A 22,990-nucleotide genomic window follows, 5' to 3' on the forward strand; every position below is an offset into this window, starting at 1 on the left:
AGAGTCAAAAATTACAATTTACAAAATTTCAAAGTTTTTAAAGAGCCACAAATTTTTTTCTTGCCAACAATATCGAGTAATTGCAAAAATAAAAAATTTAAATAAAACATGAAAACAAACATTTACAACAATGGGTTAGTCGATTCAGAACAATTTTTAAATGTTTTTTTTTTAATAAATAATATTTGCGTATGGAACTAAAGAGCCGCAGTTTCATATCTAAAGAGCCGAAGGTTGCCGATCCCTGTCTATAAGAATCATAGTCTTTTTAGTGCACAAATAATTAATTTAAATTCGGAGAATAAACAAAAAAGTAACAGCTTTTAAATGAACCGCAAATGCTTAGTAAAGTTTTAAGCTAATATCGAAACTAGAAAAATAAAACAAGAACAAAATATGCTCCCTGTTCGAAGAAGGGTCGAAGCTTAAACGATCTCTAAGAATCGATATAGATTGCGAATATAAATTTAAAAGGACCCAATCTTTGGATATCGCATTTCGATGAAGATTGCAGAACACGTTGTGGTATGTAATCCAATGTCGTTCGTGCGTTCCTGGCGATTAGTGACGCGAAACCAAATTGTTTTTATAAATATGAGGTTACAAATAAACTGGAAACGAAATTATTTTGCATTCTTCTTTACACTAGACTACGGAACTGAGAAGTCAATGTTAATTGAATGTTCTAATAGTAGTTATAGAGAATTTGTGCCTACGAAACTGTAGGTATAAATTGATGATGAAGATACGAACAGTGCATAAGTGTTTAATAAATTATATACTAGTGGTCGCCTAGTGGTCGAAATTCCAGACCATAATTAATTGAAATTCATAGTTGAAATTATAAGTTTGAACATTATTGAGGTTCTATTGTGAAAGATCATACCTTCTATAATCACAGATTACGCTAAGGCTACACTATAGACAAATACGAATAAAGACACTCTATTCTCAATTTGACCACAGACTTTAACAATAAATAAAAGAGTATAAATGCGTCTGTGTCAAATACATAGTAATGTGTGTTTGGGGTTATATACGACAAAGGGAAGATCTTCCACCGAGCGGGTGATATTGCTCGGTAGACCGACGGTCCAAATGTTGTTGTTCGGAACTTGTATATATGCGCTTTATCTTGAAAATGTCGTAAGCGAGATTCAGGCATATGTCAATTATCTTGCGTTGTATGATGGCTACACGCCACAGTGTGTAATGTTTTTTTTTTATTGATTTAATGTATTTTTATGCATGATTTTTTAAGCTACTAGAATTCTGCATTCCTTCTCTTTGTTTTCTATAAGTGTGGAAAATTTCATATTCCGCGCAATTTTCGTACAAAGGGGTATAAAGTTTTTGCTTTATGTATTAATATATAGATTTGTGAAGCAATGTTATTTGCATTCGGATTTGAATAGTAGAACATATTTGTATGTATTACTAGAGATCAACATTAAATGTCATAATTGGCAACAAATTTGACTAACACTGATTGCTTTTTACAAAAAAAAATCAGTTTATTATGTAAGTACTTTTAGGTCAACAATGTTCATAAACTTTATTTTTTTTAAATATCATTCGCTTACCTGCGCATTTCATTAAGCAGATAAAATAAGCTTCCGATAATAATCGCATCGTATTGCATCTGAATCTCTAAATAAGCCCGACTCTCGTATCTGTCACCGTAATGTTGTTTACAGCATTGCATTTTTGCTGCGAAACCGAAATAACACGATCCAACTTTACCGCAGTTGTAAATTGTATGGCGGAATTTAAAACGGTGCCATCCGGGTATTCAACAAAAGGTTCCACGACCCGTCATTTCTGTGCGTGCACAAACCACTAGCGTTTTGTGTCGTTTTTTTTTTATTGCTTACATTGGTTGAACGAGCTCACAGCCCACCTGGTGTTAAGTGGTTACTGGAGCCCATAGACATCTACAACGTAAATGCGCCACTCACCTTGATATATAAGTTCTAAGGTCTCAAGTTAGTTACAACGGCTGCCCCACCCTTCAAACCGAAACGCATTACCGCTTCACGGCAGAAATAGGCAGGGTGGTGGTACCTAATCACGCGGACTCACAAGAGGTCCTACCCCCAGTAAGTGTCGTTTTAACAGTGCAATGTAGATAACTTATCGTCATTCGGATGATCTCAATTGACTAAAATTTTCATAGTCTACCTCTTCTTCTTCTCGCTTCGGTTTCCTCAATACTGAGGATCGTGACCACCTCCTAGCAACAGGAGTTTATTGCGGACCATTCCACGCCATATGCCTCTATCTGCCGCCGAGTGTAGAGCATCGTGAACTGTGGTGTCAAGGGTAGTGCGGATCTGGTCAGTTCAACGTGTCGGGCCTCTACCTCGTGGTCTTCTTCCGTTCACCTTGCCAGCCACCATTAGCTTCTCCAAGCTGCCGTGATCATTTCTTGCAATGTGGCCAAATTATTCCAGAACTCTACGCAGGCAGATGGTAGAAAGCCTCGTCTTTATCTGGAGTTCTTGGAGGATCGACACGTTGGTGCGATGTGCTGTCCAGGGAATTCCTTGCGTCTTTCGCCACATTTAGCACCACATCTCAAATGCAGAACAATCTGACAGCGTTATAAAATATCAAAGAATCAGTGGAAAGCACAAAGCGCATCCTAGAATGGTGTACCATTAATATTGTTAGCATATCTCGTTTGGTTCGTTGTCGCTGCGAGTTTTACCGCAAAGTTATTACCGAATTCAAGTATAACTAAAACACTTATATACATAATATAATGTATTATTTTATTCACATTTTTTTTTTATTGCACTTGTTGGCAGACGAACATACGGCCCACCTGATGGTGAGTGGTTACCGTCGCCCATGGACTTCAGCAATGCCAAAATAAAAATAAAGTTTGGCCTAGTAAAACTATAGCACAAACTGAGTTGCTCCATAAAGAGAAACAACGTTTAAAGCTATTGCTTCACCAGTTTTTCTGTTTTTTTTATATTTTACAATTCAAAAATGTTTTTTATATTTCCTATGTTCCTTCTTCTTCAAATTAACATTTATGTCACCTGTATAACATACTAGCTGTACCCGTCCGCTTCGCTGGGCATTTAAAATTAAAATTATTTCTCACCCCCCCCAAAGATTCTCATCATTAACGCCCCCGCAACTAGTGTAGGGAGTCTAACACTCATATAAATATTAGCCTATCCATTAAACACATGTATTTTCTACATGGATACCAAATTTCAAGTCAATCGGATGCATGGTTCAGTAGTTATAACGGAACATCCGTAAAAACCACTGTAGATTTATATATTAGTATAGATATAGATTAACCTCTTTAAGTCATAAATCATATGGAGGTTACATACATACCAGTCTTGAATCAGACGCCTAGCGCGGAGTATTCACATGCTCCAGTAAATTAAGTATTACCGAGTTGGTAACACTGTCAAGAAACCTAGACCCAGGCCAAAGGTTCCGCTATACACATCGTAGCCGTGAGAAATATCCATACTTATTCATTTACTTCTATTGTATTTAAAGCCAGTGACATATAAAATACACGTTTTCCGTTTTACGTACTCGAAGCGTGGATGTATTGTTTGTTATGATAAGAGTCGTCAGCTGTTATTTTGATAAGTGGCTGAGATTAGAGCCGACGACCGACGCAACTACTTATCATCGTGATAGAAATTTTAAATATTTACTTTCAACCTTTTTTATTTTATTTAGGTTATTTGCGTAAATGCCGAACGAATTTATTGAATGTTTTTCAAGTTGTCTGTTTTTTTATTATTGTTAGTAACAAGCACCCTGCTGATTCGTGCTCTTTAATATTTGCAGGATTATTTTTATTACTAGTTGACCCGGCAGACTTCGTAGCGCCTCAATCGATAAATAAAAAACGTTAACTTTTGTATAAAATACACTTAAAACAAACAAAAGGAATCCGTCCGACTGGGGGCACATCAAAGAAAAAACAAAATTGTTATTTTTATTTAATTCCGAGCATTTTTCATATTTATCTACCTTTTAAACCTTCTCTGGATTTCCACAAATAATTCATATTTTTATATATATAGATAGATAGATATATAAGTCAGATTTAAATTAGCGAAAGACATTGTTAGCCAAAGTGTATAATCATAATGAGCGTTGTCTCCCTAATGTTTAACCAAAGTCATTTCAGTGGAATTCAACTCAGCCTTAAGGAGAATGTGACCACTTCTCACTACAGGCGGGGCGTGAAGTTGAAGTCTCAATAACGTAACGGTTTTCCCCGTCCTTCAAAGCGCATGAGTGCTTCGAAATAGAAGTGTGCGACATTAGAATACCCACACAAATGAGCTCAAAATACACCTTATTACAAGTACATAAATACGTGTTTTTTCTTCTCTTTTTTTCGTTTTCCCTCTCTGAATATTATTAATTATTTTAGTCCACTTACAGGTCTGATCGCCGCTATGGACCTTGGCTGTATGAAAATTATATCGGCGGACGTGAATGACGAACATTATCCGATAGCAAATGATTAAAATTCAGCAATTAACCTGGTAGTAGAGCATCTTGTGAGCCCAGACGCGTAGGAATAACCACTGCCTATTTCTGCCATTAGGCAGTAAGTAATACATTCCGGCTTGAAATCTGGAACAGCAGTGAACTATACGATTGAGACCTTATTCACCTAGTGCAATCCTATCGGCTACTACATAAATACACAACAATTTGGGATGTGAGCTCATTAACACGTCTACGCAATAAAATTGATAAAATGAATGTGTGAATGAATGTCTAAGTAAAATTAAACCGAATAAATATGAATAGTATAGTACCGTAACCATCAACATTTTTGTGCTGATATTTTTTTATTGCTTAGATGAGAGGACGAGCTCACAGCCCACCTGGTGTTTACTGGTTAACCTAGCCCATAGACATCTTAAACGTAAATGTCGCCTTGAGATATGAGTTCTGAGGTCTCAGTATAGTTACAACGGCTGCCCCACCCCTCAAACCGAAACGCATTACTGCTTCACGGCAGAAATAGGCGGGGTGGTGGTACCTACCCGTGCGGACTCGCAAGAGGTCCTACCACCAATAAAACCAGTTTGATTACATGATGTTATTCTTTCTTCGTGGTAGTCGTGTCGAAATAATCACACTGCATAAATTTAAATTATACTTATTCGCATCGAGCCCAATGAGTAACGCGATCAAATCGACACACCTCGACCAATGTGATCAGGAAATTCAATAATAATAAAAATCATTTATTGGCCGTGTGTCACGTACGGTTAGAATTAATCTATTATTATTATACGATTTTTATACGTATCGCAGAGAGGCTATTAATAAATAGTATCCATTAATAATAAGTAAATAACGATGTGAATTCTTGACTGGTGTTACCATTTATCAAAACTAAAAACAGATTTGGGGACGAGACTTTATTAATAAGATGTGGGATGAACTAATAATTTCAATAAATAAATAAAATATTAGTGTTTAAATAAATTGGTGAAAATAGTGGGAATATGCTATTAAACAAATGATTGTTTCCAGTAAGCTTATTGGATTTGTATGATGACGTCATTGTTCATTATGACGTAATCTCTGTTCACGCTTAATGAAATTATAACACTGATATCTAAGTATCAGAAACGGTATTACTGAAAACAACTCCTGAGGCTGTGTTTTTATTTATTTTCCTGGAAGATACCATGCGGCCCACCTAACAATGGATGGTTTCTGTCACTCCTTCACATTAATAACAATGAGGGGACAGCCAAGCCGCTTACTTTAAATGGTCGCATCCTGCATCATCAGCGAAGATTTTAGCTTAAATAGGCAAACACGACTGGAGGATAGATTTGAAAAAAAAACACGTCTTTTAAGAATTCAATATTTAACTAACTCATCATTATTTACACTAAATCTCTTCCGATCTACGAGTAGAGCTAGACAACAGGTTCGATGATAATTTTTCGGCTTTTTTAATTACGATACTTTTTAGTTTTTTAGTACTGATTTACTGCCCTATTTACGACTAAATATTTTTAATCGACTTGCTGAGTGGACACTAAGAACGATTTTCAAACATTATTAACGAATACGAATTTTCATAACATGCGACTTACGGAAAGTGAAGTTGCGAAGTGACATGTTGGAAGAATCCAAAACAAAAAAATATTGTTCATTGTTATTATATTTTATTTGAAACGGTATATTATATAACGTATAAGTAAATAGTACATCATGTGGTAAATTATATAATGTGTAGGTAAATATTAGGTACATAATGTATGTTGTATTTAGATATGACGTTTGACCTAGTAACTAACGACTGTGGCAAATATATTACACAATAACATTTAATAATGAAGTCTTCCTTTTTATTTTCCTTCCTCTACCAGAACTGTGCTTGTGAATCTTATATCAATACATAATGAATATAAAGTTCTACGATCCCCGCGAAATAATATAATGAAGGACTGTACTTTTTTTTTCATTGCTTAATGGGTGGACGAGCTCACAGCCCACCTGGTGTTAAGTGGTTACTGAAGCCCATAGACATTTACAACGTAAATGCGTCACCCACCTTGAGATATAAGTTCTAAGATCTCAGTATAGTTACAACGGCTGCCCTACCCTTCAAACCGAAACGCATTACTGCTTCACGGCAGAAATAGGCAGGGCGGTGGTACCTACCCGTGCGGACTCACAAGAGGTCCTACCACCAGAGGTACTTACTATCTTATCATAATACTAATAATGGAACACAACGTTTTAATATTAAAATTTAATGACAATTTTTACTCTTTGGTACCCTTTTTATTATTTACTCAGTCAAAAAATGATCACATCTTCGTCAATGAATAGACCAAAAATGTTCGTCACTTCTATTTCAATCGGTCGTCATCAATACCGTTCAGTTCCTCCGACTCTGATTTACGTGTAGTTTTGAAGTTTTTTGTTTTTCTTTTTGTATAAGTAGTACAATCTACATATTAATACGTGAAGCAAAAACTTTGTATCCCTTTTTACGAAAATTGTGCGGACGGAGGAGTATGAAATTTTTCACACTTAAAGAGAATATAGAGAAGAAGGGCACAATGCTAATATTTTTTTTAAATAATGCATAAAAGATACATTAAATCAATAAAGAAAACATTACACACACTACATACCATGTATTTGACGCACACACGCATGCATACTATTTATTGTCAAACTTTTGTTCTTGACGTCTGTTGTCAAATTGAGAATAGATTAAATATTGTTTGTCTTTATTAATAATTTTTATAGTGTAGCCTTGGCGAAATTTGTGATTATAGAAGTATAAAATACAATCATAATAGTGTACAAACTTACAATTCCAATTAATTATAGACGAATTTCGACTACTGCGGGACCTCTAGTACAAATTATAATAGGACTATTCCAGGAACCGAAACGAGAATCGAACCGTTTGCCACGTACCATCCGGCTATGGAATGAGCTCCCCTCCACGGTGTTTCCCGAGCGCTATGACATGTCCTTCTTCAAACGAGGCTTGTGGAGGGTATTAAGCGGTAGGCAGCGGCTTGGCTTTGCCCCTGGCATTGCTGAAGTCCATGGGCAACGATAACCACTCACCATCAGGTGGGCCGGATACTCGTCTGCCTACAAGGGCAGTAAAAAAAACTATCAATTATTAACGTAACATCTAACCAATAGACACAGCCCACTCAGTTTCTCGCCGGATCTTCTTAGTTGGTCGCGACTCCGATCCGGTGGTAGATTCTGCTAGTGTAAGTAAATTACCTTAGGTTGAGCCCGTGAGCTCACCCACTCGTCCGAGCGTAGCTGGAATAGCCCCTTTGACTACCAGCGAATAGGTAGGGATAAACATAAAAACAAAACTTTAATTTATATAGACAAACGTTTATACACGATTTATCTAGATAGCGACTCTAGCACGCACTGTAACCAAAATACTGTTTACCAGACGCGCCCCATATTCTTTCGAGACGCGACAATCGAATGTATTTTTGTAAATTGTAATTGTCTTAAAAATAAACAACATAAACCCTGTATATTATATTAACAGGCAAAGATAAAACAGGTAAGTACTTTTTATCTGTGTGTGTACAAGCATCTTCAATCCAGCGCTTCCTTGCCGATCCACTATCTGTTTTTTTAGGTACCTCAAGCACCAATCACCGTTATCGGCGAACCCGTCGCTTGCGATACAGAGTTCGGCGAGTAAACTAACTCTCAGACTAGCCCAATGGGTTTCTCGCCGGATCTTCTCAGTGGGTCGCGATTCCGATGGTAGATTTGGTGAAGCACTGCTCTTGCTAGGGCTAGTGTTAGTAAATTCGCCTAGATAGAGCCCCACCTACCTGGCCTTACCCACCTGTACCCACCTGAGCTCACCTACTCGCCCGGAGAATCTAGTATAACCCCTCGATGTCACCAGAATTGGTAGGGACGAAAAACCAGCGTTTTCCTCAAATGGTTATAAGCAACACGAATTTGGGAACAGTTTTTTATGGGCTATTTCCCACATTCACATTTCATGTTTAAATAATAAAGAACTTAATAGTGTAAATGTTAATAACAACATGAATCTAAATGTTGAGTTGTCAGTGATTATCAAATATCGTCCACAGGGCGAAAACCATTATTGATAAATTGTGTGATTAATGACATGTGATTTCATTATTAAACTATTCATAAATACAACAGATAATAAAATAATTATAACGGCACCGCCATCTTGTATAGTCTTGGTTTTTTTTCCTCATCTTTTTCTTGAATATTTATTGTTTCGCTCAAAGATCTGTCTGAAAAATGCTCCTTTTACCTAAAACACTGCCCATAGTACTTAAGTTAAATTTATAGATAACTAGTCAAACCCGATCCGCTTAGCTGGCCATTCTTTCATTTGACTTTGACCCTATCCCTACCAAACTTCACAGAATCATCCGCTATGCCAATGTGAAAATTTCCTGCCATTGTCCACCCGTATCGGTATCTATAGCGAACATACATACACAAATCGACTTTCAGATCTACAGTTAATGTATTCTACCCAAAAACATTATACCCAATATATTTTTACTTTCGCATCAATCAACACAAAAGAGATCTGCATCAAAAACGCACATCTAAAAAAGAAGAATTACGAACTATACAAGAACGCGAAACCTTGGTCTACAAACTACAAAAATGTGCCGCCATAGTTAAAGCCTCATATGGTTTCTTGGTTCCGCGCGTGTTCAAGAGCTCCGTCCGTTTCTAGGCTAAGCGACTCAGTAATAATTACACACGAGAATGAGAGCTTTTATGAATACCTTAGAATGAAGGTCATGAAGATATTTTTAAACAGACATTTTTAAGTTTCCTATGAATAAATGTTTGTTTGTTTTTTTTTTTTTATACCTTAAATGGGTGTACGAGCTCGCGGCCCACTTAATTGGTAACCGGAGCCCATAGACATCTACAGCGTAAATGCCGTCACCCACCTCGAGAAATAAGTTGTAGGGTTTCAGTTTTAACAGTACAACGGCTGCTCCACCCTTCAAACCGAAACACGTTACTGCTTCACGGCAGAAATAGGCGGGGTGGTGGTACCTACCCGTGCTGACTCACAAGAGGTCCTACCGCCAGTAAATGTATGTATGTAACGGAATGATTGAACGAAATCATCAAGAAGTCGGTTAAATTACCTTCAAACATTCTGTTGCAACTTGAACATTTTAAAATTTGAAAAATTGCACACGCATCAAGTACCGATGACACTGCAATAATTTTATTAGTTCTCTCTGATGCCTAGGCTAGTATCAATAGCCTAATTAAAAATAAGGAACTAATTATTAATTCGGTTTTCGATTTAAGCATGTTACATACATTACCTACATTTATTACATGTATTATTACATGACTAGTGGTCCCGCAGTAGTCAAAATTCGACTATAATTAATTGAAATTATAAGTTTCAACATTATTATGGTCCTATTGTTACAGATTTCGCCAAGACTACACTATAGACCAAATGCTCGTAATATTAAAGATAAACAATACTAACCTATTCTCAATTTGACTACAGACTTTAAGCAATAACAAAAGTTTGACAATAAAGAAAGAGTATATGGGTGTGTGTCAAATACATGATAGTGTGTGTAATGTTTTCTTTATTGATCTAATGTATCTTTTATGCATTCTTTTAAAAAAATATTAGCATTGTGCACTTCTCCACTATCTATGCTAATATTATAAAGAGGAAAGATTTGTTTGTTTGTTTGTTTCGAATAGGCTCCGAAACTACTGGACCGATTTGAAAAATTCTTTTCCATTAGAAGCCGACATTGTCCCTGATGAACATAGGCTACTTTTTTTATTTTTATTTTTTGGTTTCATGTGTGTTTTAATGTTTCCGAAGCGAAGCGAGGGCGGGTCGCTAGTATTCAATATAAGAAAATTTCATACTCCTCCGTCCGCGCAATTTTCGTAAAAAGATACAAAGTTTTTTCTTCACGTATTAATATATAGATATATCTCAACGGTGAGACGATAATAATAATGAGTGACAATTTATTTTATCATCCACACTGTCATGTGGACAATCTGCGTCAACTTCTAGAAAAACCAAAAACAAAGATTTTAAACACCATGACGTAAGTTTAGTATCATAGTAGTTAGTATCATATTCTATGATCTGTGTTTGGGTTTACGGTAAAAAAAAATTCATCAAATTTCATACCAATTTTTAACTTTCTATCTCTATAAATGAGTCGACTATTATCAAAGCCGGCAATCTGACTTTTCGACAATGATTGGTAAATCAGAAAAACGAATTATTGACTTTGTATTCCATTGGCAGTCACAGAACTCTTCGGAACAACATCTTAGATAAATAACAGGTTAACTATTAACCTTTATTTAATGCAGGTTTTGAAACGTATTCTTTGAAGGAGACGATTATATTCAAATCAATCTGTATTGACATATCAATAATTTTTTTTTGTCCAAATGCACAGATTGCCACCTTTGATACCTAATAGACGACTCAAATATAATATGCGTTATGAATTTTTGATACAGTTTTATGGTTCTGGTGTTTAGTTGGGTTTTCCAAGTTACGACAATTCCGCTTTCTTTCTTCGATATTGAGACGCGTAACCGTATTCTAAGTTGCTTCGTTCATTCGATGGTGCATTAATCCGATATTTTTTATTATTATTTTCGATGACGATTCCATTTAATAAATTCTTATTTGTTTCTAATACGATTTTGTATATTTTAACCAGATAGTTATTATTTGTTTAAAAACAAACTTACCAACAAGATCGACTCGGGATTCGATGACTAACTGAAAAGAAAAGAAAACATGTTATCATTTCTTCACTTGATTACAAATCCTTCAGTTATCACGTCACGATATCAAGATCTGGCTACGAAGTTTGAGAATGACTAAAGCCAATACAATTTGGAAGGAGACTATGACCATTAAATATGAGTTATTTTGCAATAATTTGTTCAAGAATATTGCCATTTTGTTCTAAGATTATTTCTGTATAGAGTGGCTGGCTTATAGGTAGCTCTTCAAAATAAGTCTTGTGGCTAATATTTTAATTTTTTTTATTTTATGGTTTAGATGGGTGGACGAGCTCACAGCCCATCTGATGTTAAATGTTTACTGGAGGCCATAAACATCTACAACGTAAATGCGCCACCCACCTTGAGATATAAGTTCTAATGTCTCCAGTACAGTTACAGTGGCTGCCCTACCCTTCAAACCGAAATGCATTACTGCTTCACGGCAGGAATTGGCAGGGTGGTGGTAACTACCATGATGACAATTATGTATTAAAACCCTCCTATTTTAAATTATTATTTAGAATTCAGTATCCCGGAAAGAAGAACAATGATGCCTTGCCACAAACACAGCGGATAAACTTTAAAGACGATTACTGCGTTCAGTTAACCAAGCTATTTATTATTCCAAGACCCTTGGTGCTTTTTGGCACGATTCATTCGCTATCAATGTCACTGACTGGAGTAAATTGCATGCTTCGCAGCACTGAATTAACAGTACTCTGTGGCATTTCCTACGCTGCGCTCATTATTAGGGTTAATGATACTGCTAAACGTAAAACACTAGGCTCCTATTCCCGGAAATGTCGAACGAGAATACAGTAATCTGCTATGTAAATTGACGGGAAAATTACCTAACGACTTTACTTTTTCGACTTGAATGAGTATTCGTGTGATTTTACCACATTCACGATTGAAAATTAACTCATCGTGTTACTTGTATTGTTTCACAATATGCATCATTTGAAATAAATGCTATACAAAAGTAACAACAATAACTCTTTTTAGAGGTAAGGACGCCACTTCGATAAAGCGGCACGACTCGAGAACCCTCTCATCGTGGCCGCCGGTAACTACATTCCCGATCCTGCGGACAGAATGGAAAGCAGTCGACGTCGCCCCAAACACGTCATTTCGGATCCTCCCGATCCATTAACGGTGCTTTTGGTACCTCAAGCACCGGTCACCGTTCTCGTCGAACCCGTCGCTTGCGACGAAGGGCTCGACGAGTAAATTAACCCTCAGACACAGCCCACTGAGTTTCTCGCCGGATCTTCTCAGTGGGTCGCGTTTCCGATCCGGTGGTAGATTCTGCGAAGCACGGCTCTTTGTTAGGGTTCGTGTTAGCAACGTCGTCAGGTTACTACTAGTTAAGGTTCCGCTGAAATAGCCTCTCATGGCTATCAGATTAGGTAGGAAAAAAAAAGAAAAAAAATGGTTAGGACGAGGCAGTGGCGATGCAGCGCAAATGTTTGTCGACTATGTCAATCTAGCTAACTTATTTAAGGGCATCGACGAATTGTCCACCGCGCTGGTATACATGAATCGAAGTACGGGTGAATACTTGCTTAACTTACATTTAATGAAATATATACATAATAAATTGAAGTATAGCGTGTAGTCAAGACGTGTATTGTTGGAGCAGTCTGCCCCACCTGGGGAGCCATATGACCCTAAGGAATAACATGGCTGTCTTTAGATTAAGTCAAAGGTCTTACATTAAAATAATATGTACAGCTATTTAATAACTAGACACTACAGGAGTTCGCTTACGACTTTTTGACCTTTTATTACCATTACATAGGTTTATACGTGGTATATTAAAATCATCGTGTTTCGTTTTTCTAATTCTCCTGTTCTTTGTACATATTCGCTGTAGAAACTTATTTTTTGTTTATTTTATAAATACCCACTAATTTATTCAATACATACATAGCATTGTTTTATCGAATTAATCACTAGCTAATACCTGTTTTCGTGAACTCAAACTTTTCCTCCACACAAAATACGCATGTTTCCAACGTGTAAACAAAGCAAAGGGGAAGAGGTCGACCGAAGAAGACATGGATGGAGTGTGTGAATGACGATATCAGAGAGAGAGAGAGAGGAGTGAGTGTTGAACTGACCGGCTATCAGCAGAGAATGGAAGATAAAATTAGCTGTGCCGACCCCACCTATTGAGATAAAGTGGAGAAAAAGAAGAAAAAACAAAGAAAAATTTCTTATATTTCAAACGAGCGACAGAAACCTTCAAATACGTCCACTTATCCCCGAATTATTTTTCAATTACTTCAAAATTGAATACATAATTATTCTTTTAGTATATCCGGCCTCGCCTCGCCTGAAATACAATGGACAGAAACTTGTTGGCGCTAGTTTCCAGTCTGACAGTTTCCTGTCTCCCTCTTGTCGTGGAAATGGAACAAACCTCCATTCACATTCGTTAAATGACTGTTTTAGCACAGGGAAACCGGAACATTCTGCCTGTTCGGTTTCATTCGTCGTTGCAGTGAAAATTGGTTTTCTGCGGGGTATTTTTACGATAGTGACTTTACCGTTATAAAATATGACGGTTAGTAGCACCCACAGCGTACTAAAATTATCGCCGGATCTTCTCAGTGAGTCGCGATTTCGACCCCATGGTAAATTCAGCGAAGAACTGCTCTTGTTAGCGTAGACGTTAGCTAAGTCCCCAAGCTGAGTCGCGTGAGTTCTACTATTCCGGCGAAAACAGAATGGCCCCTCGAGGCTCCTGATAATTCATTAGGTAGGACAACTACAACGGCACTCATAACTAATTTTATAATAAAACAAACGGTAAATATGATTTTACTACCTAAAAATATCATTTGAATCAACAAAAATAATTTTCCGTTATTAATAAAAATATACCACAGATCTTATATAATCAAAATATTTCTATAACTTGACCACAGACATAACACGAAATGTTAATCTAAATATGTCGAAATTTTGGGAGAGAAAATTCAGACAGAAGTTTACAATATTAATGAAAACATCTCCGAAGCTCTTTGAATCGATTCTACTTGAAGTTATGAGCGAAAGTCATTAGTTAATGAATGAGTGATTAAATAGTTGCAAACTAATCCGGATCCTAATCGGGATTTGGTAATAATTTGTTTTTAATGTGTACATAGGTAGGGGAACGAGCTACCTGAATTTTTTTTATTACAAGAGCCCATAAAGTTTATTATGTGAATGCCGCCACCCATCTTAAAACATGAGGCCGTCGTGGCCTAAAAGATAAGACGCCCGGAGCATTCGTATCAAGCGATGCACCGGTGTTCGAATCTCGCAGGCAAGTACCAATTTTTCCAATGAAATACGTACTTAACAAATGTTTACGATTGACTTCCACAGTGAGGCAATAACATCGTGTAATAAAAATCAAACCCGCAAATTTATAATTTGCGTAATTACTGGTGGTATAGGACGTCTTGTGAGTCCACATGAGTAGGTACCACCGCCCTGCCTATTTCTGTCGTGAAGCAGTAATGCGTTTCGGTTTAAAGGGTGGGGCAACCGTTGTTACTGTAAAAACTGACACCTCAGAACTCATGTCTCGAGGTGGGTGACGGCACTTACATTGAGGATGTCTATGGGCTCCGGTAACCACTTAACACCAGTTAGGCCGTGAGTTCCTTCACTCATCTAAGCAATAAATTAAAAAAATTAAGGCGTAATATCAACGGAGACTCAACTTGTCTCACCCATCACACTGATACGCCTACCTAATAAGTCCCTAGTACAAATAGGCTGAATACTGGTACGTGGATAAGCAGGCTTATAATATGCCTTAAAGATCTAATACTCAAAGAAGGCCGTTTCCCGTCCTGCAATGAATTCCATTGTCGCCTTTTACAACACCCAATTCTTTAACCCATAGACACAGCCCACTGAGTTTCTCGCCGGATCTTTTCAGTGGGTCGCGTTTCCGATCTGGTGGTAGATTCTGCGAAGCACTGCTCTTCCTAGGGTCAGTGTTAGCAACACACCCGGTTTGAGCCCCATGAGCTCACCTACACGTCAAGGAGAAACTGATATAGCCTTTCAAGGCTATCAGCATAGGTAGGAGAAAAAAAAACCCAGTTCAAGAGATGAGATAATATTGCTTAACTAGGCGACGCAACAAAGACAAGTGCTGCCATCTAGTATAATTCTTGAACACTACACTTTGTAATCCGTGTTAAATTTTGAATAAGTTTTTTGTATGGTATAAAATCAAACATGGTTCTATATTTTAGAAACAATTCAACGAAAAAAAAAACAAAATTAAGAAGTTTTGCGAAAATATATTTATTTATTTATTTTGGTTAGTACATATTTTAATCAGTGTAGTCAAGTAATTTATTATTAGTAAGGAGTTGTATTAGTTTAGGGAGCCTTGCGCCCTCAAGATACGAGAGTAAGCTCAGTATTTTAAGCCAATGTATTTTTTTTCTTTTACGCAACACTCATAATCATTAGCGTCACTTTTCATTGGTGATTGTAATAAGGCAGATTTGTTTCTCAGAAGAACTAACGAGCTAAACAAAAGCCACATCTGTAGCTGAGCCTTTTGAAGTTAAGTCTAATAAAAGATGCACATTAAAAAATGTAGTACAAACGAACACAGAAGCTAACATATATTGGAAGATTGTTTGAATAGTACATTGTTTTGGATTTATATTAATAATTGTATTACAATGCATCAAAAATAAATTATGTAATTTTTTGGTATCCTTCATTCATCATTTTACTGAGTATTTTGATGGAAGATTTCAGGTTCAAATTATACAAAATATAATATTATTTGCTTTATATCTTTGAGTTATAACGGCGAATTAAACATTAGTCATCTGAAACAATGTCTTAAATTCTTTACTACAAAAGTATGTTAAGACTGTTAAGCCAATACTTTTGCTTTAATATGATAGCAACACTGAAAGAGAACTCACACATTCTTCATATTTTAATACTAAATAAAATGTGTATTTTTTGTTTAATAAGGTTCATTTTTGCAGAAATCTATTTTATACTTTTTCTCTTTTTATTCTTAAATGGGCTATGTAGTGAGAATTTTCTTCTTATTAGACAGGCATTGGTGTAGAAAATAATAATTTAGGATTGTTAAAATTTAAATAATGAAAAACTAAGATTTCCAAGATTGCTTTAATTTATTTTATTACACAATATTACTGTTGCTATGAATATTACAAGATCTAATTGCTTCACTGCCAATATAAGATTTAGTTTTTCTGTATCACAGAATTTAATCTATAACATTAAGCACTGAACTGTTTCTCAATCTATTATTATTTTTTTCAAATTAATTGTGGTTTGAATGTTGAAAGGAGTTAATCTGACAATCTTCCGAAAAATATTGATAATTATTCAATGTCAAAGTACTTTTTGCTTAATATAAAAAAAATACTATTTCATCTCAATGAACTTGAAGATTATGAGTACATATAACATTATATAGGAACTGACTAAAAGCAATCGACACCATTTAGCCTATTTTAATTTATTTAGTGATGAACGAAGTATTGACGCCGATTGGCTTCATTGCATTTTCTTTCAGTTATCCGGTCGAATACAAAACTCAATTATATCAGTAAAAACACTATGTTTGTATGCAAAAGTAATATTTGTAAGAACATTCCGAGAGATCTACTTAGAGAAAACATTCGATGAGGTTTGTAAACAACACTACTAGCTGAAACATCGATACGAGAAAAGTTGGTAATCTGCCGAACACAAATCGTATTTTAACGTCTAGAAAATAACTTAATACAGCACAGACACACTTACCGATTAATATAACAATTAATTGTTCGTTTAATAACTTATTTTAATACTGAATGTTTACAATAATTTTGAAAACAAGAGTTTTTCACACAAATTATTGACACTTATCATTAGGCATAGAGCATTTTTATTATAGTAGTACCATGACATGGGGTAAATTGGGATCCTGGGGTAAATTGGGACAAACCTGCGGAAGATTCTCAAAGTACTTGTAGCACGGAATCTACCTAATTTTCTTTAAGGTAATATTTATCAATGTATGGAATAAAAACCAAGTTAACTATGGAAGTACTAAACATGAGTTAAGTTGGTCCCAAAAATTAGTCAAATTAAATTTAAAATAGTGGTTGAAAAGTGCGTTTTAAAACAGCTTAAAGAACTTTTAAAAAAAGTGATATTATCGTTGTTTTTTCAATAAGATCACAGTTTATATAAGTTTTTAATACACCTGGAAATACCACAACAAACGGTAAGTTGCAATATTCTTATTTTAAATACAATATTTCGACAAAATAAAAAATGTATATTTTTTCCTTTCTTTTTGGGGAAAATTGGGACGTATGTAGGGTAATTTGGAACGAGACTAGAAAAATTAGGGACGAGAAAACACAAAATTGGAACGCCAAAAGACAAAATAGGGATGGCTTGTTAGGGTTGTCACTGATATCTTATAATAGATTTTTTAGCCTATACTATCACTTAATTGCGTGATGTAAAGAAGGTTAATGTGTTTATCAGTTAGTTTATGTAAGTATTATAGGTAGAAGGCCTCAAGAATTTCTTACCATCAGCGACCAAGACTATGCTAGTACAAGCCTTGATCTTCCCTATAATTGATTATGGTGATGTGTGTTATTTTGACCTGAATGCAGACCTTCTTAATAAACTTGATCGTCTTCTTAATAACTGCATTCGATTTATTTTTAATCTTCGTAAATATGATCATATATCTTCCTATCGTGCTCAGCTCAAACTTCTACCGATTCGCCAGCGTCGTAATTTACGTGCACTGACGACTCTTCATTCCTTACTTTTGTCTCCCGAACCTCCTTCCTATCTAACTTCCTATTTTCAATATCTTCACTCCAGCCATGAGCGGGCCCTACGTTCTCTCAATAGCCTATTAATTCGTTGTCCCACACATAGTTCTAGTTATGTTCGTAACTCTTTCGTCGTGCAATCTGTTCTGCTATGGAATGCGCTTCCTCTCGAGATCAGGACTATTACTAACCGCTGCACGTTCAAGTTAAGGGTTCGGCGAATGCTGTTGGAAAAGTTAGCGGAATCGTCATGAACTTGATGAAGTTATTTGTTAAGGAAATTTATTAATATATTCCTTTTAATACTGTATAAACTATTATATGTATGTATGTGTGTATATATGTATGTATGTATATGTATATGTGATTTTGTATATATGTAGATATACTTTTTTTGTATGTATTCGTTACCTAATATAAATTTCATTGCACCTACCACTATTTACTCTGCACTACCTTTGGTTGACTGGTAGAGAATGCCTTAGGCATTAAGTCCGCCAATGTAAATTTTACATGAAGTGTAATAAATAAATAAATAAATAAATAAATAAAAGAAAAGTATATATATAATTACTTTTTTTTCGCGACATTTACCTTGTAATATCTGCCCGGTCGTATGTTCTTTATAGCAATAAAAAAAATTAAAAGTTAAAAGAACTCAAACGAATCAAAACTTTTATTATTTCAGAATCTATTCACGCATCGAATCATGATTTTGTTAACATTCACAACGAACACACACAAATAAAAACAGGCCTCAGATTTTAAATGTAACATTAATTAAAAATCCGAGATATCCAATTATGAGTGAGTGAATTAATTGAGTTTAGTTATTTAACTTAGAAATAATTTCTTTTATTTTTGTTATTATTGGCAGTAATCAGATAAAGCTGTTTTTTTATCTTATTCACCTGATATCTTACTCTTGCTCAAAGATCATTTTGAAAATGTTGATTAAATAAAATTGTATTAATGCATTTCCAGTCCTTTTGTTTTCTATTTTTTATACTATTTTATGATTTTGTTTCAGAGTTGTGATTTTTAAGGAAATTAAATAATAATTTTCTAAAATATAAATGCATATACTTTTTTTGATCATTGTATTGTTGATTATCATTCACGTCACATCGCTTCGGAATAGAAACCAGCTTAATTTACACTATGTTGTGTATTGTGCTTAAATTATGGATTGTATTCATCATTTCGGTCCATATAAATAATTATATGGCACCTACCTATATATCGCAGTACTGCGAGTTGACAACCCTTACAAATATCCCAATTTAACCCTTAACCGTGTCAATTTACCCCGGACGCTGGGTAAATTGGGACGGCCATTATTTTACCGATTATTTCTTTAAAATGAATAATTAAAATAATGTAACGGTTTTTATCACCTAGGTACGTTCAAGACTCAACTTATTTCTTTGGTTGAGCAGTGACTATTTAATTGGAACTATTTTAAAATTCAATCTGAAGGTCGATTTTGTCCCTATTTACCCCATTGTACGGTAGTAGTTTCATTTTTTCAACTAGAATGACAAAGACATCAAACTATACAGCCTCATCTTTTGTATATTCAATTTTATTAAAAATGATATGACGCAAAATGAATTGAAGGTGATTAATTGAAAAAGATGAATACACAAATAGGGGTGAAATATAAACTGGGTTAAATAGTGGATATTTGCTGAAAAAATTTCAGTGGACTTTTTCAAAAACCTTGAAAAGCTACGTCTAGCGACTTTGTTTCATTTTCTTCTCCTTTCCTTTCACGATATTACGACTTTCACGATATTTAATAGTTAATAAACCACCGTTATTATATATTTAACCCCGAAGAAACACAAAGTTAACAAAAAAGAACTATTTGAATTTGTGTAAGGTATACACAATTATTTTCTTTCAATTATCTTTCAATTGATCAAGCAAACGAAATGTAGTCAATGCGATATCGTTTGTAACAAAAGCCTAATAGTCCAGTCATTTTAGGCCGAATTGGGTGAATACCTCGGAAAATCGACATACCCAGTATATTAACACGTAAAAATTTGTATTTCGGCTTCTTTTTTTTATTGCTTAGATGGGTGGACGAGCTCTCAGCCCACCTGGTGTTAAGTGGTTACTGGAGTCTATAGACATCTACAGCCTAAATGCGCCACCCACCCCGAGATATAAGTTCTGAGGTCTCAAGTATAGTTAGAGCGGCTGCCCCACCCTTCAAGCCGAAACGCATTACTGCTTCACGGCAGAAATAGGCAGGGTGGTGGTACCCAACCCCGCGGACTCACAAGAGGTCCTACCACCAGTAATTACGTAAATTATAATTTTGCGGGTTTGATTTTTATACACGATGTTATTCCTTCACCGTGGAAGTCAATCGTGAACATTTGTTAAGTACGTATTTCATTAGAAAAATTGGTAACCGCCTGAAATTCGAACACCGGTGCATCGCTCAACGCGTATGCACCGGGAGGTCTTATCCTTTAGGCTACGACGACTACATCATAGGAGTGGGTAATATCGGTTTTGCCGCGTATCGAATCGTATCTATATATCGAGGATCAATATCGGATATTGAATCGATATATTTTCTGAATCTATATATTGATGGATGCTAGTAGATTTTCTCGATTCATGATATTTGAGATTTGAAACGATACGCTGATATAATATCGTAGTAGATATAGATTTAAGTCAACGTTATACGGTTGGTTTTCTGATATCAATTTATAATATGATCTTAAAGTAATAAAAAGAACATGAAAATAAAAATATCAAAAAAACTTTCCTTCATGCTTTTACCAGGCTTAGGACTGGCTACATTATTTTCAGTTTTTAGTATTTTGTGTCTTAATTTAAAATTACAAAATATACCAAAAGAGTGTAGATTTCAAAAGTTTAATACAAACACAAGAAATAAACTCAATTATTTGGATTCAACTAAAAATAGAAAAATGTGTACTTTAAAAATCAATCACAAAAAACTTTTAAGTATTTATAAACACTTGTCCAAAAATTCTAGTTCAAGGTCAAAGCGCGTGAAATTAAATTCAACGATGCAAATAGGCTATACTGCATTCAAGTTAGGGTCGAAAGTTGAAACTTCTTTCCTAAATTGTATCCTGCTGATACGCTAAGAATAATCTACAGACATATGGACTTAAATATAAGGTTTACAATTGTATGGATAATGCCTGTTTCTGTTTCATTCATCACATGATATCCCTATCGTGCGCTCACTCACTCTGGCCGATTCGATACGAACCAAACGAATATTGCTGATATTCACGAATCGGTACGATATGCCGATGCGCATCACATCGAGCAATATCGTGTATCGGCTGATATCGAGATATAGATTTCGTGCGGGGCGATATCGGATTCAACGACATTGCTACGATATATAGATATTGAATCTATATACGATTTATATCACCCACTCCTACTACATCATCAACGGCATCCTAAAACTAATTTCAAAATTCGCAACTTTTCCAGCCTAGAGAGAGAGAGAGAGAGAGAGAGTATTCTTTATTGTACACCAAAAAAAACAAATGAACAGTGAGATACATTAAAAACAAAAAGTACAATTGGCGGTCTTATCGCTAAAAGCGATCTCTTCCAGACAACCATCAGGTGGACAAGAATCATTTGGAAACGAACTACGCGCGGTGTACCATTCCAGTGAAATACATATACATATATGTACACATACATATACACATACATATCTCTGTAAATATACATAAAATTAATACAAAGTATTATAATATAATAATAATTATTAGAAATAAAAAATAAATAAATTAAGTTTAAATTTTGCTTCTTTACACATAAATAAGAATAAGCAATTTACATATAAAAGATACTTAAAATACCTTTGAAACATATACAATTTAAGTAGATACCAATTTCAGAAATCTACCTTATCACATATTAAATCGGGGCCAGCCTAGGGTCAAACATCACAAAAATCGATAATATTTTTTACATAAATGTCGTTTTCTATGGGTTTTACCCTATTTATATTTATTAACATTATTGTAGAGAATTAAATATCAACAACTTTTCTATTTAAAGTTTTTTTATACCTTGAACTATTTTTGAAATAAAGGGCATAGATCTCACGGTCTGAGAATTATATCTGAGATAAACTTGTAGTCGGTAGTCCCGATCAAAAACTCGTAATACTAAGGTTATAATTTATTGCTAAATATATAAATAATTTTTTTTATTTACTTTTAGTTTAGTTTTAGTCAATGGGGAATTTAGCAGCTCCTACACTAAGAAGCGATTGCTGTCTGTTCTTAAGATAGAAGGGTTTGAAAACGTTAAATTTTGGCAAAAAATGAACATGGTCATTTCCTTAATACATTTTCTTTTTTTGGCGGAAACAATTGAAAATTTTAAAATCATTCTACGTAAATTGGTTCCCGTCAAAAATGTCAACTGTCACATTAAATCTAATTTCAACACATTATCAACTTTATGCCATAGACCTTTAGAGTAGGGACACGACATATTGTTCTATACGTACAATTGCTTATATAAATAGCACCCATTTTGAAGGCACATACATAAACATATATCTATCTCGTTCTTACTCAGCACTTTAACTCGCAGGAAAACAACATAACAGTATTTCAGTGCGTACATAAAATGAAACATGAATATACGTAAATGTCTCCGTCTCCGTCTAATGAGGCCGAAAATCCGCCATGTTTAGCGCGCCAAATGTCATTGTCACGTCAGTTCGGCCGTCTGTTTTGGGTTGTACATTATTTATTGAC

At 35.1% G+C, this 22,990-nt stretch overlaps 1 protein-coding gene across 1 annotated transcript in view; it reads right to left on the bottom strand.

The window, feature by feature from the left end:
• Positions 1-17,292, bottom strand: part of Fak (protein tyrosine kinase 2 Fak) — a 221,380-nt gene extending 204,088 nt beyond the window's left edge. Inside the window, exons 1-2 of the mRNA XM_089736128.1 lie at positions 17,161-17,292; positions 11,311-11,341 (exon numbers count right to left, since the gene is read on the bottom strand). The gene's annotated coding sequence lies outside the window, so the exon portion shown is untranslated. The remainder of the gene's footprint in view (positions 1-11,310; positions 11,342-17,160) is intronic.
• Between the last annotated feature and the right edge of the window lie 5,698 nt (positions 17,293-22,990).

The sequence above is a fragment of the Bombyx mandarina genome, chromosome 20, assembly GCF_030267445.1.
Source record: "Bombyx mandarina strain Sakado chromosome 20, ASM3026744v2".
Lineage (NCBI taxonomy): Eukaryota > Metazoa > Arthropoda > Insecta > Lepidoptera > Bombycidae > Bombyx > Bombyx mandarina.